The 21881-nt window shown below is 37.9% G+C and overlaps 2 long non-coding RNA genes and 1 pseudogene across 2 annotated transcripts; 1 reads left to right on the plus strand and 2 right to left on the minus strand.

Annotated features, from left to right (window-relative positions):
* The first annotated feature begins 1117 nt into the window (after window positions 1-1117).
* LOC121991066 lies at window positions 1118-10203 on the plus strand (annotated as a pseudogene).
* Window positions 2443-3049, minus strand: LOC121992563. The gene is made up of 3 exons (XR_006114952.1): window positions 2804-3049; window positions 2569-2671; window positions 2443-2462 (listed from the first exon to the last, which is right to left on the minus strand). It is a non-coding gene; the product is annotated as an uncharacterized LOC121992563 (long non-coding RNA).
* LOC121992562 lies at window positions 4591-8865 on the minus strand. Its single transcript, XR_006114951.1, has 6 exons — window positions 8818-8865; window positions 8567-8679; window positions 7831-7937; window positions 7689-7759; window positions 4807-5096; window positions 4591-4666 (listed from the first exon to the last, which is right to left on the minus strand). It is a non-coding gene; the product is annotated as an uncharacterized LOC121992562 (long non-coding RNA).
* Window positions 10204-21881: the final 11678 nt, after the last annotated feature.

Consider the following 21881-nt stretch of genomic DNA (forward strand, 5'->3'; position numbering starts at 1 on the left):
CTGCCTTCGCCACCATCTTAGAGGAGGAGCGCCAGAAACTCCATCTCCAATCCATTAGGTCAATATTTAATCTCCAAACAAATATCTCTTTCTCAATAATAAAAAAAAGGGGGAAACATCCAGATTCCTTGCCGATTTTTCTAAACCTAAAAGGAAACAATTCTTGAGAACAAGAATCCTTGAAGCACCTAAACCTCGGTTGAAGAATCCTCCTGCTGCCGAAGAGCCAAAAAAGAACAAGAAGATCATTGTTGAAGATGAGATCGATGTGAAGTATAAATCATTTAAGAAATTTGATACTGTTAAAGAACACTCGGATCACTATTTCAGCATCCCAGAGCATCTCGATGGTGTTCCGTCTTATCGGGAAATTAAGGTAAGTGCCATCACTCTTAGGGATGATAATTTCCATTGATATGGTTATCTGAATCTACCCACCATGGTCGGTGTTATATGATCGATTGCATAAATAATGGAGATGAGATTGATACAGAAGTATAGCCTGGCAGTAGGGCAGGGATGTGGCAACGAATGATGATAATTTCCTAATCTCTTTTTATTGGCAGCCTTCAAAAAATTGGGCAAAAAGGATTCAGCTTGAGTGGAAGCTTCTAGAGAAAGATTTACCTGGTAAGATCATTCTATTTTAGGTATTTAATTTAGATATGTTGAATTCCGACTTTATACTCTTTTGTTTATTACAATTGTTTTACACTATAAATTCTTTGATTGTATCAAATGCTTGTATAAGTCTACTGTTTGTGAAGAGTTCTTTTTTTTTGCTTTTCAAAATGCTTTTATTTAGTTATTTAGGCTTCATTAACAATTTATAATCAAGTAGGTTGGAAACGCTAGAATTTTAGATGTAAATAAAGTTTCCTTAATTTTCTGGTCTAGGGAAAAAAGATACCCAAATAAGTTGAAATATCTAATCATCCATGCAAGAGTATTGGCTTCTATGAACCCAAATGACTATTAAATTTCATATGTAAATTCAATTCGTAGATCAGCTTCTACACTTGGCATAATTCTGCATATCTAGAGGATTCATATATCCAAAACATGTAAACTAGAAGAAGAAAAACTCTCTTTTGCTTGAAATAATTGGAAGGATCGCATGTACATCCGTACTACGCCTGAAGAACTGGAGGATTTCAGTACTCCGGACTTCACAATTTATAATGTTGGCCAGTTTCCATGTAATCGATACACGCACTACATGACTACCTCCACCAGCATTGATCTTAATCTTGATAGGAAAGAAATGGTCATCCTTGGCACACAGTATGTCGGGGAGATGAAGAAGGGTTTGTTCGGTGTGATGCACTATCTAATGCCTAAAAGAAACATTCTCTCCCTGCACTCTAGCAACAATATGGGCAAAGATGGTGATGTGCCCTCTTCTTTGGGCTATCAGGTAAGTGTTGGTCAGACGAGATTCTGGCGCATCACCTGCCCATTGCATGGTTACTATACTGCCCTTTGCAACTTAACTAGAAGCATTCCATGTGTAAATGTGTAGAATTATGTTACACTGTAGTGTTTTCGCCATATGGCTTCTTTGTTCTTATGACTTTTGCTTTGTTGTTTTAGGCACAGGGAAAACTACTCTGTCTACAGACCACAACAGGCTTCTTATTGGCGATGATGAGCATTACTGGAGTGAAAATGGTATTTCAAACATTGAAGGAGGTTGCTATGCAAAATGTATCGGCCTAACAAAGGAGAAGGAACCTAACATTTGGAATGCCATCAAATTTGGAACCGGCAAGTGCCCTATCAAACTCGACATGCACTTTCACTACAACAAAAAACTTCATAGACATCGGTTTTCCACCGGTGTCTATTTCATTTTCGACCGATGTCTATGAAGCCGATGTTAAAAGTATGCCATTTTAGACATCGGGTTAAAACCGGTGTAGTATCACTTAACGACACCGGTCTTCGAATCAATTATTAACCGGTGTAGTATCACTTAACGACACTGTTTCATCAACGGTGTAAAACTGATGTAATATTATATGTTAATAACACCAGTTTTGGCAGAGGTAAATGACCGATGTAATATTAGTTAATAACACCAGTTTTACAGCGGTGGAAAACCGATGTAATATGTATATTTTTTAACAGCACAAATTTGATTTCCGAAACAATGAACAACCGACAATAACAAAAAAAAACATAAATATTCAAAAATTATACAAATATTCTTCATTCAATAATATCCATAAAATACACAAATATTTCACAAATTATATAAATAATCTTCTTACAACAATATCCATAAAATACCCAAACATTCTTTTTACATCAAAAGCTAGCTAATAGATATCAAAATCAAGGTAGAACATTCTTTTAACACATCAAGGTAGAACCGCACTTCAAATGTAATCTAGCATGCATTCAGCCCACTCGAACTGCACTTCATCAATTTCAACTCTAGAGTACTTGAGATTTGTAAACTGTAAAAACACATAAATCCACCATATGTCAAATAACTAAAACAAATGTGTACATGTATCAAATAAAAAATATAAGATCACAAGTGCTTGTCATAAACATGCTTACCAGCGTGTTGAAACCTATTCTGTGAATGGTGGCTTCGAATGAACTTCACGAGCAAGGCCAAAATTTGCTATCTTCACAAAGTCCTTGGTTACCAATAAGTTCTCTGCAAAGGTCATAATCTAGTTTAATAGAATGCTAACTTCACCAGAATAATTATAGGTGCATAAATCACATTTAACAAAATAAATGCTAATCCTAGATAACAACGTTGTAGGAATAGATCTGTTACACCTACCTCCCATGTCAATAAGTCACTTCCTCGAGTTGGATATGGCTTTTGCAAATCTAGCTCCATATAGAAGTTGTAGAGTTTGATATCTTGAAGCTGCAAATCCAATCAGAAGTAGGATTAGCGTGGTAAGCAAGACATTGAAAATCCCATTAATAGACACATATTGGCCATGAGAACCCTTGTTCTTGTCATTGAAATAAGGTGGGGTAGTTGTCATGCCTCCCAAACTTGAATTAAAAGGATATGGGAGAAGACCCCTAAATCCTTCATTTATCCATTAAACTTCCTTAATGTACGAAGGCATAAAAAATAAAGAAGGATAACGATGCCATTCACTTCCGATGCAAAGCATAGTCTCTGTGTATAAAGGCAAGCATTCCATCAAATTTAAAACTATAATCCAATCAATATAAAACTATAATCCAATCAAATTTACAGGCTATCGCTTCTGCATAATTTCCCTATTGTAATACAAGAGAACTATCAATTTCCAACTAGGGGCAAAGACAACAAAGAAGATGATAGACAAATTATATGACTTTCTTCTATTAAATGAGGCAATATGCAGTAACTCTCAAACTAGCAATGAAAAAGGCAGATATAGTACTCTACCTGTTGCTTGTATATAATAGCCAAGTTGTTGAAGGGCACAGATATCCCTATTGTAACTGCTAAAATTGCCTTATAGAATGATGCAGCAACACTCATCATATTACAGCATGAAGAAAAGTTTCATTAAGGAACAAAAATAAACTATCCGCACAATTGTCATCAAACATTTCTAAAGCTTACCAATCCATGTATATATATGTTGCCAAGGCTTGACAATGCTTGTGGATGGTTAGGTTGTAAAGCAAAGCATGACTTGGGAAAAATTATTAAAATGAAGTTATTCAACAAGGAAAAAAAACAACTTGTTATTATCTCCCTGATTTCAGGATCATATGATTCCAGTTTCAGAACTAAAATTCTTTCAAATCTGTAACATTCTGAACGGTTGGGTTTTTTCTGCAGTTGGGCCCTGTACTCAAAAGACGGTAGAATCTTTTTGTCTCCTCCCTCCTACGGAAAATTATGTTCCCCCATTTAAGGACCCTTGGAGGTTTTGGTGACGACTACAATGTTTTGGTATGAAACCTTCCAACGTGTCTACAGATGGCCTTCATTGTATTTTTTGTATATACCTTGCTTGGTGTTTGGATTTGTTTATGCAAGGAATGAGCACTGCATCATCTACTAGGGATCTTTAACTATGCTTTATTTCTGAAGCAGCTACATCAGCACACTGGGTTACATTAGTTTGCTTTTTGTTCTAGCATCTAAAGCAAAAGAAAGTACATAAAGGATAGAGGATAAGGAATAACCATGACAAGAAACCAGGAAAATATATAATAACAGTAGTCCTTCAAAGACAATGAAAATAAAGTAACTAACTTAAATCTGAAGGTGATGCGTAAGTTCAAAAATCTTAATAAAATAAATTAGAAGTCGACATAAAAGGATATAGCTTTATAAGTAATTTAGAAATTATAGACAGTTTTAGCAGCCAACAATAAAATAAATTCACAACAAAACTAACCTAAAGACCTTGTAAATAGATTGCAATTTTAGCAAAGAACACGAACTTGCTCTAGGTGCCGGTGCCATATAGAACGACCTCATAAATAGGTTGCAGCTTTAGCAAAGAACATGAACTTGCTACCGTAGTCATGTAGGATCAACAAGTACTCACGTATCTTGACTCGAGGAGATTCTTCAAAGTTTCCTGGAGAATCTATCATTAGTGGCAATACAGTTTAATGATAGAATCTGCTCCAGCTGTGAATAGCCATGGCTGCCTCGGATGAAATTTACAATCTAAAACACCTGTTCAATTAATAAGTTAATGTTAGGTCTAAGATAGGCAGGAATTGCAATTTTTATTTGAGTTAGAAAGCCATAGTTTCTTAATCTAGACGCGGTAAATGAAAAATAAGGAAAATAACAAAGTTTGCAACACAACTGACCTCTGTCATTAAACTGAGAGAATTTGGTATGCCTAAACTTTTCAGGGCACTTTAGGTTTCATCCTGATTCCACCCTCAAAGGCTAGGTAACTAGGTATAATGTCATGATTTTTATATATTTCCAATTTGTCAATGTGTATTAGAAAAAAGAAAGAAACAAAACTGAGATATAAAATAGGCACTAGGAATGACTAAAAATAAGTACAACTAAAATTCATAATTAGGATATCACTAGGAACGACAGTAGTGAAATAGTCTCCTTTCCGATGCCAATCAATTTTTGTCACAACCTGCAAAGCAAAAGAATGAATAATAGAAAGGTAGTGGCAAATACTCTACCAATTAAAATAAAGTAATCCAAAGGATTAAGTCTATGTCCAGAAAGAATTAAGGTAATTTGATGTGCCTATATTGAAATTAATTACTATACAGATACATATGTACTCTGAAGGGGGGATACACAGTGAATATGTAACACCCCTAGAAAGCCTAGATAAGAAAGTAAGGATAATGAGAGTACGAATGAAAAGAAGGTGTAAATATTCTAAGTTAAATATTAAGATGGATTTAGATGATTAAAACTTTATGAAAGAAAAATAAAGTTGAGAATATAAATCATCTATGCATGATTTAAAATGTATGGAATTAATATGGACAAAAGGAAGAAATATGAGATAATATATATATGTATGAAATATTTATGCATAATGCATAATATAGTAATATACGAATTATTATGTACAAAAGAAAATAAAATGTTAGAAGAGAGATTGAACCTTGGATCTCTTGTAAGGAACATGTATAGGATACCAAAGGGGATAGGAGAATTATTGATAAGGAGAGAAAGGATTAAGTAGTTAAGAATAAGAAAGGATTCTTTCTACTTAAAAGGAAAAGGAAGTAAAAAGAAATAAAAATATACATAAACAAGTTTTGATCCTTGGTTCTCTTGTGGATGCATGCATGTGTTAACCAAGTGGGATAGGAGAGGATATTGTAAGAGGAGAGATAGGAATTTTAATTAAAGGAGAGAAAAGAGAGAAATTAAGGGAAAGAAAAGAGAGAACTCAAAAGGCATTTCTCTAGAATATTCTTGTCATTTAAGGGAAGAAATGAATAGGGAGGATGAATCAAGTCAAGTTTCCTCCCCTCATTTTAGTATAAATAGGCATGGAGGGGTGACTTCAACTTCATCCCCACTCATTCTCCTCCTCTCCTCCCTTTTGTGCCGAGACTCACCTCTCCTCTCTTCTTCTTCTTGTTGCCGAGCAACACAAGAGGAAGAACCTCTTCTTCCTCTTCACTCTCTCCTCTTTCTCTCTTGTTGTTGCCGAGCAACACAAGAGGAAAGAGAAGCCTCTTCTTCCTCCTCCTCTCCACCAAAAGACCTAGCCACTCCTCTCCTCCATTGGTGCCGAGCAAAGCAAGCAAGGAAGAAAGGTCCAAGCAAGTTCTCAACTCTAGGAAACTTAAGCGAAGAAGGTAAGCTTCCCCTCACCTGTGGTACAAGGCTTTTTATATATTTTTCAGATTTTATGAGGATTTTAAAACCTAGAAACAAGTTTGAGAAAATTCGGTTAAGAAGAGCTTTCGAAATCTAGTGAGGTTTAACTAAGTCTACACTACATGATAGATTTTCTATGCCATGGAAAAGGGATCTTCTTCATGTTTTTACACCTATCTGATGCTTGATCAAAGGAGTACTTAACCCTAGTATTTCGGCCAAAAATAATTTTAAGAGGCTAGGGAAATTATTGTTTTACCCAACTAGTACGAGGTTCTCCCTATGAAATGTTAAGGATCATGTATTTGTTTTCTTGTTAAGGATCATGTAATTGTTTTATATGCCATGATATGTGATAGCATAGGAAATGCTATACATAATGAGAAAAGAATGAAATTTATGTTATGTCATGATATGTGATAGCATAGGAAATGCTATACATAATGAGAAAAGAATGAAATTTATGTTATGTATATGCCATGATATGTGTTAGCATAGAAAATGCTATACATAATGTGAAAAGAATGAAATTTATGTTATGTAAATGCCATGATATGTGATAGCATAGGAAATGCTATACATAATGAAAAGAAATGAAAAAAAATGAAATGCATGAAAGATTTGTTAGGGATATGATATGATAGTTATGCATGATAAATTATTTTTGTATGGTTTGTACCAAGGGTGGGCTCCGTAAACGCCCCGGGGTCGATGGAATAAGACTCGGGCCTCGATGGGCTTCTGAATGCCCTAGGTCGATGGAGTAAGACTCGGACCTAGTATGTATGTATGGTAGGGTTCAAGACTTGCTACCTTGGACCTACTTAAGAAGCGCGCGCATTATGTATGTGGTACAAACCGGGATCCCCTCTAATGATGATATGAATTTCAAGTACTTATAAGTATAAGCTTTCAAATTCATGATGCATTGCCTACATATGTGCTTGAATTATCTGATGATATAATGTCATGATATGAATATGATACCCTTGTATGTCGTATGCTTATGATACTACGCATGATATTAATATACGATGATTTTCGGTTTTAGTGAGTAGGAAAGGAACTTACTGAGCCATGAGTGCTCACAGCTTACTTTCCTTGTACCGCAGATAAAGAAGCTGGATGAGCTAGAGGAGCAACAGGAGGAGTAGATAGTGATGTGTGTGGTGGTGGCTCGGCAAAGAACGATCCGGACAAATTAATATGATTAGTTATAGAATCAACATATGCACATTTAATCTGTGATATCATGTTATTAAATGAATGTTTAAAAAGAAAAATTTTTGTTCTTCCGCTGCCATAGTATAACTGAAGCATGTACGAACGTAGCGCCGCCCTAGGGTAACAAGGGTGGGCGTTACAGAATATAGCTCACCTTGCAATGCTTTAATCGGATGCAATCATATTTATCATCTCGAACCCATCTCACTGCTGGAGTGGTATTTCCTAAAGCACAGAATCGAGTGCCAACTGATTTGAACAGAATCTAAAATAATATTATGAGTAAAAACACTTACCCTCATCCTCCTCTAGTTTTGATTCCTCCACATGAAGCAACTCCTTGACCCTTGCTTGATTCTCTGCACTTCCCAATCCAGTATCTAAAATAAGCACATCGCATCCTCTTAAACAATGTGTAAATGTATGTCAGAAAGAAGCAGGGTGGAATTAGGCATCGAAAACTGAATTAAAAAAAAAACCCTAGAGGGTGGAAATTAAATTACAAAAACCTGGAGGAAATGAACATACAAAAGAAACGCTAACCATAGGTACGACTCCCTTCTTTTAACATAACCATATTAAATTTATATTCTAACCTAAACCATCCAATATCTAAATTCCCATTAGATCTTCAAGGTTACAATCTTCCATAATCACCTAACATGAAACCTAAATGTCACTGAAGCCATTTCAGATTCAGGTTAATCTTTATTTACAACATTCAATTACCCAATATAACAACTCTTATCCTTATTAACTAGTAACACATCATACCCTTAACCTCCAACACCAGAACAAACAAATTCTTATTGACCCTGCCGTGGATCCAGCTCAAAACACACAGGATTCATTAGGTAACATCTACTGCAACTAATGATCGCACAAGGGTAAGGAACAAGAACTAAACCGTACCTCAATCCCCTACAAACAGAACATTACATAGTGCATCTCCACTAGCCGGATCAAGAAGTAAGAATAACAAGAAGTCATCAAAACAACCTGTTAACAACAACAACAGATCAACCTCATTACCTCTGCACCCTTCAATCACCGGAGACGATCACTGATACGAAGAAGAGATCGATCCAACAGAGCTGTGGTGGCCGGGACCAAAATACCTGTCTCTGCTTCCCAGAAAGAACCACCTTAATCAACACTAGAAAGGATCAAGGTTCGAATTCACAACCAAAACCAAACCCTTACCTCCAAGATCGAAGTTAGGGCAACGACTTGTTCTTGCCGACGAACAGGGACAGAGATTGGGAAGGAACAATGGTTGTTACCTCCTCCAAACAATCGATGCTGGCCTGATCCAACGCCGATGCCCTTGGTTCCCTCCCGACAGCCAGCGAAATCCACCGATTGAGATCCGTCGCCGTTGTTCACCGAGATCAGAGAAGGGAGGAAGGGATCGGGGAGAAAGAAGGTTCGGCTGTAACTAACCTCTCTTCCTCTCAACGCTCCAAGGTCCGCTCTTCGCCGGCGCCACCGAGAGAAGAAGAAATCGCCGGTCTCGGTCGCGTGAAGTCCGAAGTCGCGAGAAGGAGAAAGTCGGGGGAAAAGAAAAGGCTTCGGCGCTTTATAGAGAGGTTAACCCCAAACCCCATCCTCAACCTTTAGCAATCAGACGATTAAGAAGAATGAAAAGAGGAAACGAGAGGTTTTGAAGATGACCGTGTACCCAGTGAGCGAAGAGGCCGAGAAGGAGAAAATGAAGCACGGAGAGCCTTTATGCCTGCAATTTTAGGGTTTTAACAGGCAGACATACTTCGTTATTCTTGTACTGCACTCGATCTCTCTACTTCAGAAGAAGGAGACCCCTTTACACAAGATCAGAGATCTCGGTGTTGTTCTCTCTTCCTTTGAATTCCCTCATGTTGCCGATCAGAGAGATGGTCGGAGGTTTAGGTTTAGGTTTAGGCTGAGAGAAGGGGCGTGATATTGGTTTAGGTTTGGAGGGAACTTTGTGAAGTGTTATAAATTTTGGCTGGTGGAAAAATTAAATTATTTTTTTTTGGTTCATTAACATCGGGTTTTAAAAACCGCTGTTAAAACTGATGTCTATTAACAAAAAAAAAGGCGCTCATAGACATCGGCTAAAAAACCGATGTCTATGAGAGAAAATCTGCGCTTATAGACACCGATTTTTGGAAAAACCGGTGTAAAATACTCAAAGACATCGGTTTTTGCTTAAAACTGTTGTTGTTCCACCGATGTCTATGAGGCTTTTTCTTGTAGTGTTTGAACTGGAACCATTCATATTTTTTTGTTAATGTTTGCAAATTTCTTGCAGTGTTGGAAAACATCGTTTCCGATGAACACACTAGGGAAGTAGACTACTCTGATAACTCTATTACAGGTGATTAACAAGATGAAACAAACTTCTTGAGTGAATTGGTATTGTGTGAAAGGGAATTTGGTTCAATGGAATTGTTGATGTTGCAGAGAACACTCGAGCTTCATATCAAATTGAGTATATTCCTAATGCGAAGATACCGTGTGTTGGTCCGCACCCTAAGAATGTCATCCTCTTGGCATGTGATGCTTTTGGCATGCTTCCACCAGTTAGCAAACTTACTTTACCGCAAACAATGTATCACTTCATCAACGGTTACACTGCTCTGGTGCATAGTCCATTGCATCAAGCACATCGTTATGCCTGCCCATAGGTACTATCATAATATCACATCAAATACTTTGGTAATTCTGGAAGCCATGGCAGCACATGGTGTTAAAACTCTTATTTACTCAAGTACATGTGCAACTTATGGGGAACCGGAAAAAATGCCTATTACAGAAGTAACTCCTCAGGTGAGAAACCATGCCTACTTTCTCGAAGAATTTCTTTTTCCAATATTTACTAATATTGTTGCACTCATGAACTTGGTTATGTTTATCACGCCATGTGCGATACAGGATCCTATCAACCCATATGGGAAGGCCAAAAAGATGGCGGAGGATATTATTTTGGACTTCTCAAAGACATCAGACATGGCAGTCATGATCTTAAGGTCTCATTCTCTGATGATAATTTAAGACTAGCTAGCCTGCTTAGAGTACGATCTAATCTCTCTGTGTTGATAGATATTTCAATGTTATTGGATCAGATCTTGAAGGAAGGTTAGGTGAAAGAACAGTGAATGTTAAATTTGCATCTGGCAAACCTCATTGATACAGAAGCAAATATAAACAACAATCTTTTCTATAGTGAATGTTATTTTTCTATAGTAAACAACAATCTTCTCATTGATATAGAAGCAAATATAACATCGTTATTTTTCCAGCTGGAATGTAGTGAATGTTATAGCTCTTAATCTACACTTATTTGATTGACACTGTGGTTCTTTTAGGTGTCCTATGTAATTATTAAAGTTGTGTGTATGTGATTTCTATTTTGAGGAATTTGTGGAATTGTTTTAGCTCTACAAATAATTCACCCTACCATAACTCATCATGCTGATCCAATTCTTTTGGTTCAAGTTTTAATTGGAAGATTTTGAACCCATATTTTTTTACTTTCACTTATGCTTTTGTGATGGGTCTATTTATTGCAGATCAATTTGCAGCTCCTGGTAACTTGTTACTTGCAAAATGGAAAAGCATATTGTGCCTACCAGGTCTCAAAGGTAATGCAGTCTAGAAAATGGCACAGAAAATTGCATGAATATTTTGTTTCAAGATGTTAATGAATGTAATGCGCTTTGCATGGATTCTATTGATCTTGGATGATAGTTCACTTAAATAATGTTAGTTGCATGTAGTGCTAATTATTTAATAAACTATGCTAAGCTAGGTATCACTGCTCCTAGTAGATTCCATGTACTGTTATTCTCTAATAAACACCTCTTTTTGTTTCCTTCATTTGGTTTGTTTTTGCCTTCTATGCACTACAGATTGGTTAATTACATTCTCCTTTTGGAATTCTGGAATTTGATAAGTTTTGTTAAATTTTCTCTTGCAGGTCGGGCAATTCGTGAGGCTTGAGTTTTTTTTATGCAAGAAGTGAGCTTTGTTAGGATGTAGCTTGCCTTGCTAATTTGTAAATTAAAAGTCATATGGAGAACAACAAATGGAAAACATGTGATTTAATGTATATGGAGAGTAATGGAAAACATGTGTATTTTGATGAGTAACAACTCATTTTGTATATTTTTGTATATGTGGCTACAAGATGAATTATATATGGATGTTTATTTTAGATTTAATGTAGTAAATATTTAGTTTTGTATTGGTGGTTTGCTTATAGTAAAATAAGATTGGTTGTTTGGTATTAATGAACATTAAAGACAACAGTTAAACATGTTGTAAAAACTAGGTAAACCACAATGAATTTTTTTTGTAAAAAGTGATAAAAGACAACGGTTTTATCCGTTGTAAAATATATTAAAACTATTGTAAAAAAAAACAAAACGTGTCAAATATTATCTACCACAACAGTTTATATCTGTTGTAAAAAATGTCTACAACAACGGTTTATTTCTGTTGTTGAAATTATCTACCACAACGATTTTAAAACGTTGTCGTATCCTTCGTAGCCAAATTTTGGGCATATAAACAACAACGGATAAAAACCGTTGTCAAATGTCTACAAAGACAACGGATTCAAAACCGTTGTCGTAGGGCAATACATTCTACAACACCCTCAGTTACAACGGTTTTTTGACCGTACGACAACGGATAATATCCGTTGTCGTTTGCAGTTTTTGTTGTAGTGTTTAGGAGAAGGCACTAGAGTTAGTTTGTGCCTCTTACGTTTCCTGTTAGCAACAACCTCTAGTTCAGAAGGAACATCTTTCGGCAATAGAGGTAAATCTATAGGCACTTCCCCAGAGGTAGCAACTGAACCAAATGCAAGAGTCAGGTCGACGAAAGTTTCACTTGAGGTGATGGTAGGTGGCAAAGGTCGCTTGGCTTGAAGTTCTTGCGCCTTGGCTAAAAGTGGCTCCTCTTCCAGACCAATCTTTTTATCGACCAAAGCTTTAAACACAACATCCACTGCATAACACAGAAGATGTTTTAGTTAGAAAAAAGGTAATCATCAAGGCGTCATAACTTACTAAAGGAGCAGTGTGTTTTCTTTTGAACAAGACTTAAACTGAATAAGAATAAAAGATCACTACGTATCCATTTGTGAATAAAGAAGTAATGACTGATCAGTTTGTTAGAATAATCATGGAAGGTCGGATATTGATGAATTTTCTTTATATCAAGAAGAGGAGAAAAAGAGGATTGCCATGTGGTAGACCATAGAGTAGGTTCGGGAAACCTTATGAAAAAGAAACGTGATTTCCAACCTTTGATAGATGAGGGTATCTCTTCAAAGAAAACTATTTTTGGACAAGATTGGAAAAGAAACACTCTCAGTTTTAATATTCTGGGATAGGAGAACATGAAGAAGTTGTGGGGTGTAGGAGGAATATAAAAAAGACAAAACAACATATACATGCCATACAAGCAGCGAAAGGCATTCAGGGTAAATTATTGTAAAGAAATGTTGAAGTATTGACTTACTTCTGATATAAAGGGAGGTATAGGAAAGGGTAGACCGGCCACCATTTGGTCCTTAAAGAAAGTGCCATAGACATCAGGGGGAAGATGAGGATGAGCATTGGGGCCAGGAATTTTGATACGATAATCCTTAGGGATTTCATATTGGAGGCGAATGGCGGCTCTATCGACATGACCGAAAGAAGAATGGGTGTGAGTATACTTGGGAGAAAACGACTCTTCAGCCATGAAAGAGCATAAAAATAACTAAGGGATGAGTGACTTACTAAGGTCTTAAGGATGCGTCATAACGGGAGGAGTTCAAGAAAAACAAGGGAATGCAGGGTGCTTGGAAAGATAGAGAAGAAGGATCACTGGAGAGTGAGTTGAGGAAGATGAAGTATTGAGACTAAGATGTATTTAGGGGTTTTAAAGGGATGTAGCAAACAATAGTCACCCTTAGATTGAAATGGCTTATACATGGAGGGTTGCTGATTTATCAAGGAAAATAGACAGTAAGTTGCTTACAAAGGAATATGTAAGTAGTCATTTCATGAAATGGAAGGGGTGCCACGTGGCACTCATCAATGAGTGGGCATTTATGATGGACATTACATGCCAAATAATTCCTATGCCAATGTGTCATATCTACATGCATCCTTAGCATTTTCTTTCTGGTGAATGACCAATTACCAAAGAGAGAATTTTGGAAAGGTTGCACGGTTCTCTAGGCATAATTGAAGAAGAAAGGAAAGTGTAGAATAATAAACTAGATAAATAAGTATTGAATATTCATTGGTGAACTTGAGAAAATTCCCATTAGCATGACAAGTAAGTGAAAAAAAAATTAGAACTTGAGTCTAGTTAGTCGGCTACACCTCCTTCGACTAGTCTTGAGGGAGAGGCTAGTAATATGGGTTATGATGAGCGAGCCTTTTAGGTGAAGTGGGAGCTAAATTCAAGAGGATGGGTTGATGCCCAAACTTGATCGAGCGTAAGTTTCCCTACATAGGACCGGACGGGAAAAATCGACGGGGCCCAGAGATTCTTATCCTTAGTTAAGCTAAATATGATCGGCTGAGCAAAGGTAGACAGAGTGAGATACTCTCTATGTGCGCTCAGCCTGGTAAGGTCGACCGAGCAAGCATAAAAGCACATAGCATCATAGAAGGTTCTTAACATATTATCGGCTGAGCGAAGGTCGACTGAGTGAGATACTCTCTGTGTGCGCTCGGCTTGGTAAGGTCGACCGAGCGAGCATAAAAGCACTTAGAATCATACAGGGTTCTTAATATATGATCGGCCGAGCAAAGGTCGACTGACTGAGATACTCTCTGTGTGAGCTCAGCCGGGTAAGGTCTACCGAGCAAGCATAAAAGCACTTAGCATCATATAGGGTTCTTAACATATGATCATCCGAGTCAAGGTCGACTGAGAAAAATACTCTCTATGTGCGCTCGACCTGGTAAGGTCGATCGATCGAGCATAAAAACACTTAGCATCATACAGGGTTCTTAACATATGATCGATCGAGTGAAAGTCGACCGAGAGAGATACTCTCTGTGTGTGCTTGGCCAGGTAAGGTCGATCGAGCAAGCATAAAAGCACTTAGCATCATACAGGGTTATAATATATGATCGGTTGAGCAAAGGTCGATCGAGTGAGATACTCTCTGTGTGAGCTCGGCTGGGTAAGGTCGACTGAGCAAGCATAAAAGCACTTAGCATCATACAGGGTTTTTAACATTTGATCGGCCGAGCGAAGGTCGACGGAGTGAGATACTCTCTGTGTGTGTTCGGCCAGGTCAGGTCAACCGAGCAACCATAGATGCACTTAGCATCATACAAGATTCTTAACATATAATCGATTAAGCGAAGGTCGACCGAGCGAGTTAGTCTCTGTGTGCACTAGACTATGCAAGGTCCGAGCGAGTTTTAAGATACTTTACCCTAAGAAATTCTCAATGCATGACCAGCTTTATGACCGACTGAGATACATTCAATAGAAGGTACTCTTACTGTACAACTGGCTTTATGACTGATCAAAATACATTCAACAGAAGGTACTCTTACTACACGATCGACTTTATGACTAGCCAAGATACATTCAACAAAAGGTACTCTTACTACACGACTAACTTTATGACCGACAGAGATACATTTAACAGAAGGTACTCTTACTACATGACCGGCTTTATGACTGGTCGAGATGCATTCAACAGAAGGTACACTTAATACACGACTGGCTTTATGACCAGTTGAGATACATTCAATAGAAGATACTCTTATTGCACGATCGATTTTATGACCGGCCGAGATACATTCAATAGAAGAATGGGGTATTCTCAAGATACGATAGGCTTAATGATCGGCTGGTATATATCTAAACAGACAAGCAATCGATAACTTTATAACAGCCTAGCAAACCTATAAGGAAATAATCTCTCGAATCTTCTTTATTCTTTAAGCTGTTACACCGATATACTCCATGGCATATGTCATCAAATCAAGGATTCATAAACGATAAAGAGAGTACATCTGGGTAGAAAAAAGATTCCTCAGAGGATTATTGGATGAAGTCCAGTTGTACTTTTCTCATCTGCTAACAAACTCTAACAAATCGGGGACCACCTCAAAATCTTAGAGGTTATGTGAGGTGGTATAAAAAGGGGAATCCTCTCCGCTGGCAATGTATGCAAACACAAGCACTTGCATCTGAAACATGACTTCCTAGCACTTTTCATTACAATTCTTCTTCTTTCACATTCGAGTGAGGGACTGACTTAAGCGTCGGAGGGCCTAGCTAGTAATTTCAACCCCGACTTTAGGTCACCAACGCTTTGTTGGATCATCTTAGTGTGTGCAGGGCCATCAAGGATTTTCTTGAGATCTTGAGAAGCTTGTCCTTCCTCAGTCGCTGGAGCCATCATGTCATCTCATCGCCTTCAAACACGATCAGTTGTATACATAACTACATGATCTTTTGTAATGAAGATAAAGAACTAATGGAATGCAGAATGTGTAATCACCTATTTTATAACCAGAGTGGTCGTATGTTTATGAAGAAGAAGAAAAATATTCTATTGAAAGTCATGTATTATTTTCCGTAACTTTGGGTTCTAATATTTGTATGTATCTAATATGAGGTGGCATCAAAATCATTTATGCGAAGGAGATATAATGTGTCATTCTTGTGACTTCCCTACATGGAAACATCTTAATATAACATTTTCCTCCTTTATAATGGAACAATATAATATAAGACTTGGACTTTCCACATATGGATTTCATCATTTGGAAGTTATGGATAGTAATATTCATCTTGGTTAGTTATATTAACACCATATAATTTACATTCATGGATGAGCATGAATGATAAATTTATATTTTTTTTAGTGTACTTATTCTAGGTTCTTAGAATCCAAAAGGATAAATAGATATTTTTTTTACTACCTTTAATTGCATAGATAAATCATTTATGGGACGTCGGGTTGGAGACTTATGACATTGTAAGTAAATCAAATTTTATAATGTATGATGCTCTATTATGGATAATTAATTATTTTCCAATATACCTAATGTTGTCAGGATAGAGCACAGGTGGCAAGTTAGAATATCCACATTGTATGAGAGAGTCTGATTTGCACTGCCTTATAGTGAAAAGTGTTGGTCCCTTTGAAGACCGGCAAGAGGGGAGGGGTGAATTGCCCTATAAAATTGAAACCAAAAAACCCTTCTCGGATATTCAACTAACTTAAAAGAACTTGTAATTAAAACGGCAGAGACTAATTAAGACAAAAAGTAGACACAGAGGAATTACTTGGTTTGCAATCAGAGGATTGCTAATCCAAGGCAAAGAAGGCGCACTAATTGATTCTCCTCTGGGCGGAGTAGCCTCTTACAACGTTGAAAGCACAGAAAGAAATAACACAAATGAAAGCACTGGATTACAAGTAGTTCGTTGTTTTTTAGCTTCTGGATCAAGGCTATATTTATAGTCTTGGTCCGGGCGCCTGGAAGGGTTCCGGGCGCCCTGGGGGGGGGGGATAAATTTTATCCCCCAACGGTCGGATCGAGTCAAAACTCGATCCTGTTAAAAAGTCGATTCTGGGCGCCCGGAAGGGTTCCGGGTGCCCCGGTCGGTTTCGGGCGCCCGGAATGGTTCCGGGCGCCCGGAGCCCTAAGGTCAACATAAGTTGACTTTTCGACTCTGGTTCAGCTCGTCTCAGTTCGGCTCGTCTTGGTCCAGGTCTGTTCGCTCCGGCTCCGCTAGCTTGGGTGATCTCGACCTTCCGGAATAGGGCTCACCCGAACCCATGTTCCGGCCTTCTCCTCGAGCAGCCTTCCTTCCCGGTTTCTCGTCCCTCGAGCGTCGCACACGCTCTTCTAGTCCACCGGTGTACTCTTCTGCGGACACCTCGTCCCTCGGACACACCGAGCCCGTCGGCTCTCTCCCGTGCCGTCCTTCTCACTAGCCGCGTCTTCCACTCGACTTCCTGTGTTCCTAAGCTCCTGCACACTTAGACACAAGGGTTAAACAAACGCAGGACCTAACTTAGCTTGTTTGATCACATCAAAACACCTTGGGGTTCCAACAATCTCCCCCTTTTTGATGTGAGCAACCCAAGTTAAGTTAGGGTAATCATATGCAATAAAAATGATTTATATTCCAATATTCAATTGAAAAATTATAGTACCTCCCCCTAGACTTAACATACTTCTCCCCCTTTGATCACATAAAAATTGGGGTTATAAATAAGTCTAAGGTAAATTAAAAAAACTTTAAGTGTAAAATAGTTAATAATGTCTAAGTAAAATTCAATTTCAAGACACTCTTCAGAATTTTTCTTTCGAAAGAAAAATATTTAAGTAAAATATTTTTCAGATAAAACAGTCATAAAAAAATTTTAAGTTTTGAAACTTATCTCAACATTCAAAAAAAATTTTCTAATTAAAAAAAATTCTAAGTTAATATTCATAAGAAACAATTCTAAGTCTATTTTCATAAAAAATTTTAAGATAATAAAAAATTTCTAGGTTAAAAAAAATTTAAACACAAATTGAATAACTCTTTTAAAGCATTAAGTAATTTAAATTAATACTTTTTCAGTTAGTCAATTAAACTCTTCATTTCAATACTTGGCTTCCAAAACGTGGCGAGGCACTAGGCCTTCTTGGTTATTGGAGCAACAACCACTTCCTTAGACAAAGCCTCATAAAGAAATTAGTTGTGTAATTTCCTTGCTGAAAATGCTAAGTTTGATTTTAATTTTAAATTAAATAGGTTTTTAGAACCCAATAGAGGTTCCTATCTACAGGATTAACCAAGTATTTCCTAGGTATATAGATTTTTGATATATTTCTAATTTGACTTTGATGAAATCTATAAAATCAATTTAAACCTCTATAATTTCTAAAAGTAGAAATATTTGGACCATTAGATTTTTTCAATCTTTCTATTTCTTCTTTTAGTTTTTCATTTTCAATTTTCAATTTTTCAAAATCCTCTATAAGACATGATTTTGCCAAAATTCTCTTTGTTTCTAAAATTTCATTTTCTAATTTGGCATTTTTATTTTCTAATTTATACATGGATTTAGTCATAGCTTTGATACCAAAGTAAAGTTCATCAGGGGGTAAGAGGCATACCTCACTTACTATATCAGACTTGAAGCCTGAATCTCCCCCTGCTTCGCTACTTCCATCAGACGTCGCTCCCCCTTCATCGATGCTGGGTTCTGATGTGCTTTGTCCTTCCTGGCTTGCCATCAGTGTAATCCCCGCATATTCTTGAGCTTCTGATTCAGATGAAGAAGTGTCATCCCAAGTTGCTTTTAGGTTGTGTTTCTTGGGTGTCTTCATTTTGACCTTCTTGAGTTCTGGGCAGTCTTCCCTTAGGTGTCCCTCCTTCTGACACTGGTAGCACCGTACCTTTCTTCTACCTTGATTCTTTTTATTCTGCATTTTAAATTTATTAGATCTAAAAAACTTTTTAAAGTTTCTTACCATGTACGCTTCTTGATCGTCTTCGGAGTCTGACTCGGGTTCATCCTTATTGGTTGCGTTCAGCGCCATAGTCTGGGTTGTGTCCTTTGATATCTCTGCACATCTAGCTTCGTGTAATTCAAGGGTAGAAAATAACTCTTCTAAAGTACTTACCTCCAGGTCTTTTGAGATGTAGTAAGTATCGACGATTGATATCCACTCCGGAGTTCTTGGAAACGCATTGAGCGCGTAGCGTATAGTGTCCCGGTTTGTTACCGTTTCACCAAGGTTTTCGAGACCAGTAACTAGTTCTTTTACCTTTGCATGTAGACCGGCTACTTTCTCACCTTTCTCCAGACGGATGTTCATCAGTTTGTTGCGGAGGATGTCCCTTCTAGCGAGCTTTGCTTCAGACGTTCCTTCGTGGAGTTCCAAGAACTTCTCCCAAAGTTCTTTAGCAGATACATAGTTTCCGATGCGGTTGACCTCTTGAGGCGGTAACACGCTCAGCAGGTGATGTTCCGCACGGCTGTTTGCTACCGACTCATTCTGCTCCTTCTTTGTCCAATTGCTCTCTTCTTTTTCTTTTCCATCTTTATCTATTGGAGCTAAAAAACCATATTTCATAATAAACCGAATTTCAAAATATGTTTTTAGGAATACCTCCATACGTCGCTTCCAGTCTGCGAAGTTCCCCTCGAATTTTGGTGGGACGATGCTTGGTCCGACCATCTTGTTGCTTCGATCGGCGGTTAGTCCTCCTGAAGCGCCTGGCTCTGATACCACTTGTTGGTCCCTTTGAAGGCCAACAAGAGGGGAGGGGTGAATTGCCCTATAAAATTGAAACTAAAAAACCCTTCTCGGATATTCAACTAACTTAAAAGAACTTGTAATTAAAACGGCAGAGACTAATTAAGACAAAAAGTAGACAAAGAGGAATTACTTGGTTTGTAATCAGAGGATTGCTAATCCAAGGCAAAGAAGGCGCACTAATTGATTCTCCTCTGGGCGGAGTAGCCTCTTACAGCGTTGAAAGCACAGAAAGAAATAACACAAATGAAAGCACGGTATTACAAGTAGTTCGTTGTTTTTTAGCTTCTGGACCAAGGCTATATTTATAGTCTTGGTCCAGGCGCCTGGAAGGGTTCCGGGCGCCCTGGGGGGGATAAATTTTATCCCCCAACGGTCGGATCGAGTCAAAACTCGATCCTATTGAAAAATTGATTCCGGGCGCCCGGAAGGGTTCCGGGCGCCCCGGTCGGTTCTGGGCGCCCGTAGCCCTAAGGTCAACATAAGTTGACTTTTCGACTCTGGTTCAGCTCGTCTCAGTTCAGCTCGTCTTGGTCCGGGTCTGTTCGCTCCGGCTCCGCTAGCTTGGGTGATCTCGACCTTCCGGAATAGGGCTCGCCTGAACCCATGTTCCGGCCTTCTCCTCGAGCAGCCTTCCTTCCCGGTTTCTCGTCCCTCGAGCGCCGCGCACGCTCTTCCACGGACACCTCATCCCTCGGACGCACCGAGCCCGTCGGCTCTCTCCCGTGCTGTCCTTCTCGCTAGCCGCGTCTTCCGCTCGACTTCCTGTGTTCCTAAGCTCCTGCACACTTAGACACAAGGGTTAAACAAACGCAGGACCTAACTTAGCTTGTTTGATCACATCAAAACACCTTGGGGTTCCAAAAAAAAGATATTCAAGTTTGATAATCATCATAAATTTTTACTAGTTGATCACCTATTCATGCGAAATGAGAAAATTTTCAAAAGGAATGAAATGGTTAGGAAACTTCACCCAATACAAAAGTTAGGTGAAGGAGTTCTTAATGAAATAGATAGCTATAGATTTCTACCTATATATCAAGATAGTGCTGATGACATAAATAAGTATATTATTAGAGTGAACAAGTGTGGTTAGAGGAAATGAAGTATATTTTTTGAGTTGCAATATTGGAATTATTTACTCATTCAGTATAATTTAGATGTGATGCATGTTAAGAAATTTTTTTTCAATAACACCTTCAATACTATAATGAATTTTCATTGAAAAATTTCAACACAACAAAATCAAGTGAGGAATTAAAATAATTAGTAAGCATATCTGAGTTGTATTACCTTAAACAATTGGGAAATATCTGAAGGTTTGTTATACAATGGACAAAAAAGGTAAGCAAACATTATGTACTGGGTTGAAGTAATCAAATTTCATGATGGATGATATAGGTTAGGATCATCGAGCCTTTTAGGTAAAGTGGAAGCTAAAGTCAAGAGGATGGGTTGATGCCCGAACTTGATCGAGCATCAATTTCCCTGCGTAGGATAGAACAGGAAAAATCGGTGTGGCCTAGAGATGCTTAGCCTTAGTTATGCTATAACATATGATTAACTAGTCAAGGTAGACCGAGTGAGCATAAAAGCACTTAGCACCATATAGGGTTCTTAACATATGATTGACCTAGCAAAGGTCGACCGAGCGAGATACTCTCTGTGTGCGCTTGACTAGACAAGGTTGACCAAGCGAGCATAAAAGTACTTGGCTCCATACAGGGTTCTTAACATATGACTGACCGAGATACATTCAATAGAAGGTACTCTTACTACACGACCAACTTTATGACCGGTCGAGATACATTCAACAGAAGGTACTCTTACTACACGACCGACTTAATGACCATCTAAGATACATTCAACAGAAGGTACTCTTACTATAGGACCGACTTTATGATCGGCCAAGAAACATTCAACAGAAGGTACTCTTGCTACACGACCGAATTTATGACCGACCTAGATATATTGAACAGAAGGTACTCTTAATACATGACCGACTTTATAATCAGCTGAGATACATTCAACAGAAGGTACTCTTAATACACGACCAACTTTATGAC

The sequence above is a fragment of the Zingiber officinale genome, chromosome 6B (assembly GCF_018446385.1).
Source record: "Zingiber officinale cultivar Zhangliang chromosome 6B, Zo_v1.1, whole genome shotgun sequence".
Classification (NCBI taxonomy): Eukaryota; Viridiplantae; Streptophyta; class Magnoliopsida; order Zingiberales; family Zingiberaceae; genus Zingiber; species Zingiber officinale.